The sequence below is a fragment of the Leucoraja erinacea genome, chromosome 4 (genome assembly GCF_028641065.1).
Source record: "Leucoraja erinacea ecotype New England chromosome 4, Leri_hhj_1, whole genome shotgun sequence".
NCBI lineage: Eukaryota > Metazoa > Chordata > Chondrichthyes > Rajiformes > Rajidae > Leucoraja > Leucoraja erinaceus.
Window position 1 is genome coordinate 35,325,563 of NC_073380.1, and position 12,230 is coordinate 35,337,792.

A 12,230-nucleotide genomic window follows, 5' to 3' on the forward strand; every position below is an offset into this window, starting at 1 on the left:
CTAAAAAAGGATCCTGCGGGTTATATTGATTTCTGGCACTACCACTGGTATGAGCCACATTTTTTATGGCCTTGCCTGTGGCTGGTATCGTGCTCCAAAATAGGCCCTTGCGCTGGCCTTGATGAGCCCCAGTGTCTTGGCTTCGTCCACACATGGTTCTTTGTTTGCAAATGGTAGCATTTTTGGGGTCCCAGTGCTGGCTGAATGGCAGCCTTCCACATGTAGTTCAGGTCATATTGCATATTACTAAACAGAGCTAGTGCGTCTTGATGGTCTTTGGTTACCTACGTTTAGTCCAGGGTGCGGGTGTATGCTGTGATCCCTTCCGTCAATTCCTTTAAGGTTCTCTGGATCTTGAGGTCCTGGTTCCTGATGTTCGTCCCCATATGCTGCCAAATGCATTGGTTTACACTGGGCACCTGTAATGCCTCACCGTTGCCAGGTGGCAGATGTCTGGCCAGTCTCTGTAAATATTTCTTGTTGGCGTTTGTGGCCAGACATATAGTAATACTATTGCCATCCTGGATCCAAGTCTACCCATGTTTGACTTGGTTAAAGTAATCAGCCACCATGTCCAGCAGAGTCCCTGCTGTGTTAGGATCATGGGACGTTGTTTTACCAGGCTCTGGCCCATCAGGGTCCTGCCTACTCTTTTTTAGAGTTAGAGATCTCTAGGGTCCCGCACGGGGTACCCATGTGGGGCTTAACTGCTGCCCACTTGTCTTTTGTTCTGCGGACCCCTCTTGCAGGTCAGCCCAGAACTGACCCACAGTGCTCCCCTCTGATGGGGTAGAAGCATTGTGCAGCCCTCAAAGAGGTACTGCTGTGGGTTTATCACGTTGGAGCAAGGCTCCATACACCGCTTCTCCCTGCTCCAGCGCTCTCGGGCGCTGGTTGCCGGCGGTTATGCAAAGTCGGACCCTTCTGAGTCCACTACCTTGTTTGATTTGTATCTAGCCTTACCGCTCGGCCGCATGGATCTGGCCCGTGCGGGGCCGACATCGGGCACAGCTGATCCCACTACGGTTGATCCATTTCTTTAACCCGGCTCCAACGCTCTCAGCGCTCCTGGCTGCTCCTTTATCTCAGACCCCTGGGACCGACCACCGTACTGACGGTACTGGTCCCTTGCGGTCGTTGCTGCCAGTCAACTCCACTCTAATGCCCTCAATTCTGGGCACTCCTACTTATATGGTCCTTAGATAAGGGACATATAAGATATTAAAACTGATAATAACAGCTACTATAGTTGATCTTAGTCAAAAGGCCCAAGAAGCGATATCTGTAACTAAAAAACCCGCTGGGACCGACCCCGGTACTCGCATTACTGGTCCCTCGCGGTCGGTTGCAGCCAGTCAACTGCACTGCAATGTCCTTGGCCTCGGCGCTGGCCGTTAGCGCTGCTTCAAGCCAGACTCGCTTCCAAAGCGAGACTGACATACTGCCCCAGAAATGAATTTGCCCCCTGTTGCGGGAGCGAAGTCGGGCACAGGTGTTTTCCCCTCCGGGAATCGAAGTGCCTTTGCTGCTCCTGCCATTGTCGGCTGCTGCTCCTGCCGCTGCCGCTGCCGCTGCTCCTGCCGCAGCTGGCTGCCGTTGCTGTTCTCCTGCCGGCTGCCTGCACTCCGCGGTCTTTCTGCAGCTTACATGGACCCGGTCCATGTCTGCATCTAAAGGGTAAGTGGAAGGAAACGCAGAGTCTCTTACCTGCTGTTCCCGACTTTTTAATTTTTTCCCCTGGTGAACGTCGTTCCCTCCGTCGGGTTCGAGTCGCTCGGACCGACCCCGGTGTTTACGGGGCTGGTCCTTCTCCGCTAATTTTAAAAAGTGCCAGAGCCCTAATACAACCCACTGTTTTGTGGGTTGTTGGCTCTGTTTTTCCCTCCACCCCGTATGGGGTGAAGTTGGCACTCGCTCCCGTTATGGGAGACAGTGGTGCCGACTTCCGTTGCTGGCTGACTGCTGCTGTAGAAACGGCAGCTCGTCAGCCTTCCTGGAAAGAATAAGAAAAAGGTAAGGAATTTTCTTACCTGTTGCACAGCCCCAGGCCCATGTAGCGTCGGTCTTTGGGGCTGTGTCGGCTCCGGAGTGCTCCCTTGTCGGTATTTTCTTCCCGGAGCTGAAGTCGCACGAACTCCCGCTAAGGGGGACTGTCGTGCCACCGGCCGTTGCTGGCTGCCTGCTGTCCTTGTCGGCGCTTGCAGACTTCTCCCCCGCCAGCTTCCAACAGCCTTCTGTAGAAAAAAGGTAAGTAAAGAACGATGTTCACTTACCTTACTGTTGCAGGTTCGAAAACCCTGCCGTTTGGGAGGAACGTCCTTCCTCCCGACAATGACGAGTTGCAATGCGTTAGCGTAATGACACGCATGCGTTGTAAGCGGGTTCTTCACGAAGTCACTCACGTGACTCCGAAGTAAAATGGAAGTGATTTTGTTTTAGTTTTTGTCTACTGCATCTGTCCTCCTACTTGAAATCCAAAGTAATCTTCCTCTTTTTGATAATCTGGCTAGTGTTACTGGGTCATATGTAAAAGAGCTTAGCACGTTAGGCTAGATCTGTTTGTATCGATCAATTGTTTGAAGTTTCTTTGCTCCATAATACTCTTTTTCTAATAGTATTTGAATGCCACCATAATTTAACATTAAACTGAAGGGCAGCACAGTGGTGCAGCAGTTGAGCTGCTCCCTCACAACGCCAGACACCCAGGTTTAATCCTGACCTTTGGTGCTCACTGTATGGAGTATACGTTCCCCCTGTGACCACGAGGGGTTTCTCCGGGTTCTCCAGTTTCTTCTCACATTTCAAAGACAAGCAGGTTTGTAGGTGAGTAGGCTTCTGTATGTTGTTCCTAGTGTGTAGGATAGTTCATGGATTGTTGGTCAGCGCCGACTCATGAGGCCGAAGGGCCTGTTTCCACATGGTATCTTCCAACTTTAAACTCTAAAACATAAAATTGAATGTATTATAAAGGTTAATACTATATTGAATTTGATGAGTTCATATGAATAGCTCAGAATTTATATTCATTTACTAAATGGATAAACATTCATTCGTAGATGACTAATGTATGTTCTTGTTAAGACAATAGTACTTTTAGTTTCCTTTATCATTTGATGTTAATGCTGTTCTATTAAACTTGCTAAGATTCATTTATGGAACATTATTCCAACAATGATGTGATCCATAATGAAGGCCATCAATGTTAACTCCATTCCAGGTATTCACTGGAGCATGATCTACATAGATTGAATTTGATATTTCATTGTAAAAACTCACAGACCCAGAAAATGTCTAGTTATTGAGACCCAGCTTTATGAAGACAATGTTCTATTCATTTGCTTTAAAGCACTAAGGTCAAAGGCTGAAACCCAAATCCAGTTTAAATGCAATGAGTGTTCTTGTTCCAGCTTCCCTTATTTAACATGTTGCTGTGATATTATGCTTAGTAGTAAAATATGCCTAAATTAAGCAATATTGCCGAACAAATGGACGCTCTTTCCGAAATTGTCCCATAATGATTGGTCACTAATTTGGTAATAATTTGGGTTGCTATTGTCTAATATTACTCTGGTGTTTTAATTACTTTGAAATATTATTTTAAGAGCTTTGCAAGGTGTAAAAGTGGATACTTCATGAACATATGTCTGCTATTTAGTCTTCAACAATTACAATCATCACAATTGTTCTGTAGTACATGAATTATGTATTTCTACAGGTTATCAAGATCGTTTTAATAAGCTGTAATTTAGATTTTATTTCTTATTTTTTGAAATCAACATGTTAATTTAAAATGAGATGTGCCAATGTGATGAGCTGTTAATATTCTGACCAGATCACCGATGTTGTCTCCATAGTTAGTATTTATTTTCAGCCTGAAGCAGGCAGCTATTAGTTTGTGCTTACTTTTCTTTGTGCTACTGGCACAAGTGGTGATTGGAAAACCCATGCCGGTCACGTGCAGAACATAGAAACTCCGTACAGACAGCACCCATAGTCAGGATCGAACCTGGGTCTCTGGCGCTGTAAGATAGTAGCTCTACCACTACGCCACCATGCCTCCCTGTTCTCTCGATGTATTTGCTTTAGGGGCTTAGTTCCACATCTTTCACAAAGCACCAACTGGGCTTGTCCTTTACTACTATAATATCACATATCTCTCTGTTAGGGTCACTTCTTTTACATATGACCAGCTTTAATTTGGACTATCGTTACAACATTTAGATGTGCTGCGATATTTGGAGGTGTGGGTAACCCTGAGGTGATTGGTGATAGTCCACAAGAGGAGTGGCATGCCTGTTACCTCATGATTGCAGCTCCAGCAACCCTGGATCAATCCTGACCTCTGTGGTTATCAGTATGGAGTTTGCACATTCTTCCTGTGACCATATGAGTATCCATCTCCCAAAGACGCATGGGTTGGTAGGTTAACTAGCTGCTGTGAATGGCCCTATTAAGTGCATGAGTGGCAGCATCTGAATCTGGGGAAGAAGGACAGGGTGGGAATGGATGGTTGAGTTTGACTTTGAGTTTAGATTATTGTCTCATGTACCAAGGTACAGTGAAAAGCTTTTGTTCCGTCTTAACCAGTCTGCTGAAGTGCCGATTAGAAACTCCAATGGTGTACAGGTTTGGTCCTAATGTTATCATTATGTTTCTCAGTAACACAAGGACTTATCTTACTCAAAAGGACACAAAGTGCTGGAGTGACGCAGCAGGTCAGGCAGCATCTCTGGAGAACATGGATGGGTGACGTTTTTAGTCGAGACTGAAACAAACTGAAACTTCACCTATCCGTGCTCTACAGAGATGCAGCCTGACCTGCTGAGCTACTCCAACACTTTATGTACTTTTGTGTATTAACCAGCATTTGCAGTTCCTTGTTTTTACTTTCTAACTTGTATTACTCCATGACGAAGTTTTTCTTTCTTATTTGTGGTCTCAGGATTCTCAAAATGTTATGTTTCTGTGTGTTCTCGGAATAATGAGGACTTTTTTTTCCTGCTTTCCACATTATTGCGCTTCCACTGATTTCTGAGCTTTGACCATTTAAGGGCCTGTCCCACTTGGGCGTTTGTTCCATTTGTGTGTCACGCAGAAGGTGCGCGAAGATTTTGTTCATCCCAAAATCCTGGGGCGCCGTGTGCAACCGTGTGGCACTGCCTACGTCACCACGCACCATGCGCGCATCACGTTCGCGTCATGACGCGCCGTCGTGCATCATGATGCGTAAATGATGTTGCGTACATGACACGCAAATGACGCCCAAGTGGGACAGGCCCTTTAGTTTGTGAATTTTTTAAGCTTTTTTGCCTTTTAATAAGGGGACTAGCATCCAATTATTCCCCCTTTTTCAATAACTCCTTTGCACCCTTACTGGCAATGGTGATTTTGTCAACCTTATACAATCTGTGGATTGTCACCTTGTCATGTTGGAGAAGCTTGTGTGGACCTGAGATCCTGAAAGAGATGCCGTCTGGAGCTGTGCTCCTGGTAGGGCCACCCATGGCGGTAAGGTCGAGGGAGAGGTATCTGACAAAGAGCAATCCAACTAAGACCTCAACGGTGGAACAGGCGGAGGACGATGGCTGACAGTGGTGTGTCACAATGGCTGGGAAAGCAGATGAAGGCTGCAGCAGAAAAGGGTCTCCAGTCGTCTTGGACTCCATGCCACCGGATCCTGACCCAGATCTGGTAAGAACTGCCTGTGCACCAGTCTCCCCACGTTAAACAAAGTCACGCAAGGCATAGCACCCTGGAGGGGTGAAGGAAAACACCAAATGCAAACCTCCACTGCCTTGTGGCTATTATCTTATTCAGGAAAGGTGAAGACTGGAACCGGCGGAATACGCGGAGGAGACCACCATTTGGCGGTCCAATGGGTAGGAAGGTGGACCCAACAAAGCGTCGTGGAGCGCAATTAGGACACAATGTTTACACAGAACACTGGTGGCCATCCACGTCTTGACTATGTCTTACCACTGGATCCAGATAGGCCGGGACGAAAGAGTGAGGCTGACAATGCGCAACTCTCCCTCACTTTAATCCAAGCCAAGTGCAAGTCATGACTTCAGGACCCGTACCACCCAACTGGCAAAGCAAGATCACCATAGGAGCATGTGCAGCTGAGAAGAAGTGCACCGCAGAAGCTCAGAGGAAATGTGCCATGCGCAAGGCTCGAGCCATTCAACTTCCACTGCAGCACCCACCCAATTGTGTCCCATATGCGGGCGAGCCTTCCGGGCCCGGATCGGTCTCACCAGTCACCTCCGGACCCACAAACAAAAACACTGAAGTCATGGTCTTCTTCGACTACGAAGGACGGACAACAACAAACACAATTGGGTCCCTATGTGGACATTACCTAAGGAGTACCATTGGAAGAAAAGGAAGAGAAAGTAGCCCAGGAATCTCACGGGCAGATGTACCTTCATTGCAGGAGGATGTGGCACAGAAAGCACCAGCAATGTCGATGGGTGTTACTGACCACAGCATGGTGTTCCACAGGAGGAGCAGAGCAGTAACTCACACAGTTGAACCTGAGTAAGGAAGTTATTGCTAAGCATGGCAATCCATTTCCAAAGCACTAGCAGGCAACTACCAAAACCTTACCACTCAACTCACAGACTCATAGAGTTGTAGTGTCATAGTCATACAGCACGGAAACAGGCCCTTCAGCCCAACATGTCCATGCTGACCAACATGCCCCAACTACATTAGTCCCACTTGACTGCTTTTGGCCCATATCCTTCTAAGCCTACCCTATCCATGTAAGTACCTACAGTAAATGCTTCTTAAACAATGCGATAGTACCTGCCTCACCTTCCTCCTCTGGCAGCTTGATCCATGCATCCTCCACCTTATGTGTAAATAAATTATCCCTCCGATTCCGATTAAATCTTTTCCCCCTCACCTTAAATCTATGTCCTCTGGTTCTCAATTCCCCTACTCTGGGCAAAAGACTCTGTGCTTCTACCCGATCTATTCCTCTCATGATTTTGTACACCTCTATGAAATCACCTCTCATCCTGCGCACCTAGGAATAAAGTCCTAGCCTGCTCAACCTCTCCCTATAGCTCAGGCCCTCAAGTCCTGGCAACATCCTCATTATTCTTCTCTGCACCCTTTCCAGCTTGACAACATTTGTCCTATAACATAGAAACATAGAAAATAGGTGCAGGAGTAGGCCATTCGGCCCTTCGAGCCTGCACCGCCATTCAATATGATCATGGCTGATCATCCCACTCAGTATCCTGTACCTGTCTTCTCTCCATACCCTCTGATCCCTTTAGCCACAAGGGCCTCATCTAACTCCCTCTTAAATATAGCCAATGAACTGGCCTCAACTACCTTCTGTGGCAGAGAATTCCACAGATTCACAACTCTCTGTGTGAAAAATGTTTTCTTCATCTCGGTCCTAAAAGATTTCCCCCTTATCCTTAAACTGTGACCCCTTGTTCTGGAATTCCCCAACATCGGGAACAATCTTCCTGCACCTAGCCTGTCCAACCCCTTAAGAATTTTGTACGTTTCTATAAGATCCCCCCTCAATCTTCTAAATTCTAGCGAGTACAAGCCAAGTATTCTTTCTTCATATGAAAGTCCTGACATCCCAGGAATCAGTCTGGTGAGCCTTCTCTGTACTCCCTCTATGGCAACATGGTGACAACACCTGAAATAACTCTTAAAGATTAAAATCTAACTTCCTGTAAATTTAATCAGAGTGGATGGATCACGATGTTTCTACGATACGATATGATACGATGAACCCCACTCTTCCCCGAAGGGAAATTAGCAGCATATGCCACAAAAGCCAGTGTGGCCAACCTCTGTACCCATTTGTTCACTCCTAGCCTTTTTAGAGTGCAGGCGATACCATTTCTACAAAGATGGAGGAATCTCCCGGTGCTAAGGCTTCACTGATGCTGTTCATGAAACCACGTGCTCCTCGATGGGGACAAAATGTTTCTGTGGGGACCAAATTTGTTTTTGATGAGCACCATTTAATAACGAATGTAAATGCCAGGTGGGGGTAATTTTGACAATAATCTCTGAATGAAAAGTGATGAGATTATCAAAGTGGTAAATTGGAATGGTGATTCATAATATGCAATTTTCATTAAAAAAAAAAAAAACCCCCTCACCTCATTCAGCCTATTCCCAGGCTGTGCAGAGAAGAGATGTCAATGCAGGGTTGACTGGAGGGACACATGGCAGATGACCTGGGTCAAGGCTTTTGAAGGTGGTGAGCAGCAAATTTTCATATTGGGACTGAGCAAACCAGGTGGAAACATCTAATAGAGCCAACGTTTTGTCACCTGGATTCATGTAAACCAAAAAACTGTCAAATTATTAATAATGAATAATTACTGCCGCAACCATTGCTACTTTCTAGATATTTTATAACTTTTCAATCACTGGAAATATTTATTTGTAGGGAGAGACAGAGACTCAAGGAGAGACAGATTATTTAATCAGCACTTGGCTGACTGTGGCGCCAAAGAATCCTGGTGAAAGAAAAGTAATTGCAAAGCAAAGAGTAAATGTCTCCACTGCCTGGTGTCTCACCTTGCAAGAAGGGCAATGGTTCTGGTTGTTGGTGATGATCAATTATTGCAACTCTTGCAAACCATATAGTTTCTCCCCACATTGCCATTTGTTGCTTGGATTAGATGATATTAGGTATAATGAGAGATTGGACAAACTTGATTTGTTTTCTCTGGAGAGACCTGATAGAAGTATATAACATTAGTAAGAGTAAAGGGCCTGTCCCACTTAGGCGACTTTTTAGGCGAGTGCAGGAGACTCTGCGCTCGCCACATAATCACCACATGTTCGCTGGTGGTCCCTGGTGAGTCTCCTTCATGGTCGCAAGGAGTTCCCGCATTGTGGGAACTAGTCGAGACCTCAATATGGTAATCGCAAATTTTTCAACATGTTGAAACATTGACACGCCATGGAGAAAATCGATAATTCTTTAGTCATAGGTGCAGTTGTAGTGGGGTCGCCATGTAGTTATGGGTAGTCGAGGTAGTCGTAAGTAGTTTTAGTTAATCGCCTTTGCTGACCGGTCATTTTCATTGGCTCATTGGGGGAAAAAAACGTAAGCACGAGTTTTCAGAACCAAAGATAACTGACCAGTAATGTTAAATATCCGCCAAACTTCACAGCTGTGTATCTCTGGCTTATTAAAGGTTGACTGGCTTCTTAAAAGTGTCTCCATTCCTTCTCCCCCCTTCAAATCCCCTTCTCCTCCCTTCTCCCCTCTCCCCCCTCCCCCCTCTTTTAAAGGACTTACTGTACACTGTGCTAGCCGTCTTAACTTCCTGTTCGTCACGGTGTGTGTCTGTATCACCTTGGCTTTGCACCATGTGAATTTCAGACAGCGCTCCCCCGCTTTACCCCGCCTTTGTGATGTGTGTGTGTGTGTGTGTGTGTGTTCCACTCTGACAGTCGCCGTTCCAGTTCCCGGTTTTTCAGGCGACTGCCGTGAACTTGACAGTCGCCGGCAGTCCGCTGAAAAATCGCTTAAGTGGGACATGCCTTTCAGGAGTCAAGAGTGTTTAATCGTCATTTGTACCGACAACAGACCAAATACATTCTTGCTTGTAGCAGCATAACAGGCCTGTAAACATAATATTCATAGATAACATGAAATAAACTTTGATGGTGGAGTAGACTTGATGGGCCGAATTTCCTAATTCTACTCCTATTCCTATGACCTTAAACTAAAAAAAGTCCTTAGTGCAACCAGGAGAGTTCTCAGCCTTTTGCAGTTTAAAATTATTTTTACTTTCTCCCCCAGTTGTGATGAAGGGGCTTCACCCTGAAAAATTAACTGTTTCATTTTCCACGGGTACTGCTCACTTGCTGAGTGCTTCCAGCATTTTCTGTTTATGTGACACTGAATATTTGGTTTTGATTTTAGTCTTTGCTCCACTTTGACCTTTGCCTCCCACACTGTTCCAATCGGAACTCAAAACACGGTTGAGAAACAGCATCTCATCTTTCAAATTAGGCACTTTAAAGGTTTGCAAACTCAACAATGGATTCAACAATTTCAATTTATGAGCAAGGCGCCCATTTCATCAGCTGCAGGTTGATGCTGCTTGTTGCCAATTACTGTTCTTTTAGATCCATCTTTAATACTTGTTGCATCAACTTTCCCTGCTCTTTACTTTATTATCCACATGTCAGTTATATCACTATGAAGCAGGCTTGAGGATTAACACATACATTCAGCTAAATGGATGATCCACCTTGGTTTTTGCCTGACATTCCCAATATCACAGAAGTTAGTTTTTGAATATTATGGGTCATTCCATCTGATATCATGAGCACAGGATATCAGAATAGACAACACTATGGCTGTAATACAGAAGACTTGTAGTGTGAAATTTGGCCATGACTCTAGCCAAACTGTTCCTGTAATATTAAAACATGGAAATCTAACCATTAACGTAAACTTATGATCCTTCCATATAATTTACCCCATTGTGGACATTGGAATTTTTTTATAGAACTGATGTGCTACAATGTTGAGAACTATATTCTGCACTCTGTATCTTCCCTTTGCTCTATCTATTGTACATGAGTTTGACTTGATAGTATTTACTGTATGTATAGTACTGTATATCTGATCTGTTTGGATAGCATGCAAAACAAAGCTTTTTGATGTACCTTGGTACATATGATAATAATAATAATAAACCTAAATCTAGATCTAAATTGCCTAGGTAAGTCCTATGCTAGTCCGAAATCCAGTCCAGCTAATTACAAGCCTTATCTCAGTAGTTTCTCAACAATTCATCAGAGTGTTAAAAAGGTGTTTTCAAAACAGCTCATCACTACTAGAAGATTTCTCCAAGATCATTCCACACAGGTAAGTAAAACTAGTAGCCTCAAGGCAGCACATGATTGAGTGTGGCCCTGGTAAAAGTGATGTCTATGAGAATCAAGGGGGAAACACTCCAATGTCATATATTGCACCAGATGGTTGTTGGAGGTCAATCATGCCATTTCAAGGACTTCAATGCAGGAGTTCTTCATCATCGTGGCTATCCATCGAGGTTGAGGATGATGGTCTACGTTCTGTTGTTTTAAGGTGGCTTATGAGTCCAATCCTGGCTTTGAAAGTTCTTCTCCATTCAGGACAGGTAATTCCAGATGGCAGATCGGGCTTTGGTTGTTGCTGCCTCTCTTTTACGTTTTATTCTCTTTTCTTCTAATTCTACGCATCTCTTGGCTTCAAAGGTCGCTGTTCCTTCTTAGATGATGGTTCGCCAGAGTTTCCTGTCCTTGGCATTGGTTTCCCAATTGTCGATGTCAATTTCACATTTCTTCATGCTGGCTTTTAAGGCGTCTTTGAATCTGTTCTTTTGTCCACCTCTTTTACGTTTGCCTAGTTTTGTGCTCCTCACAGATTGAAGATGCCTGTGCATGTATTTATTTAATGTGCACTTGATGTTCCATTCGAAGAAGCACAAGGTCCTTCACAAATCAATCAACTTATTCCAATGGCAAGGGAACCAAGACGATTGGAGCTGATAGATCTATTGCAGCCATCCACCTTCACAGCCTTGAGTTCAAGATAACTTTGTCCGCCTGGTCCGCCGTTGAGGTCTTGTAGGTTGGATTGTTCTTAGTCTGGACCCTCATCCTTGACCTTACCGCCATGGGTGGTCCTACCGGAAACTGGTGCTCCAGTGTAACATCGCTCTCGGAATCATTGGAGCATGCAAGCCTCATCACCATGGCAAGGTAAACGATCCAAAGAGGAGTTTTTCATATTTTCATATTAGCCCAATCATCTTCAGCTGCTTTTCATTGGTCTACTTTCCATCATAAGGTCGGAAGTGGGGATGATCTCTGATAATTTCATAACGTTCAATTCCATTCACTAGTCAAGCTGATACATCGGAAATAACAGTTGTTCCACAGAAGTGCCAACCATCGGTTATTTCTGACAAGATAAAATCTAATCATCTCCCTCTGACATTCAATAGTGAGAGTATTGCCATTGCCAGGTGCCCCCACAGCTTGGAGTAGTTCACCATTAAACAGAAACTCAACTAGAAAAAAACACATAAGTGCTTTGTCACAGGAGCAAATCAGATGCTGGGTATCATGCAGTGAGTGCCTAAAGGGCCTGTACCACTAACGCGACTTTTCAGCAACTGTCTTCGACCTTCAAGCTTGAGGGCACGCGCCTGAAAATTCTCGAGCTGGATCGA

At 44.9% G+C, this 12,230-nt stretch overlaps 1 pseudogene; it reads right to left on the minus strand.

The window, feature by feature from the left end:
• Nucleotides 1-1,175: 1,175 nt before the first annotated feature.
• Nucleotides 1,176-1,280, minus strand: LOC129696766 (U2 spliceosomal RNA; annotated as a pseudogene).
• Nucleotides 1,281-12,230: the final 10,950 nt, after the last annotated feature.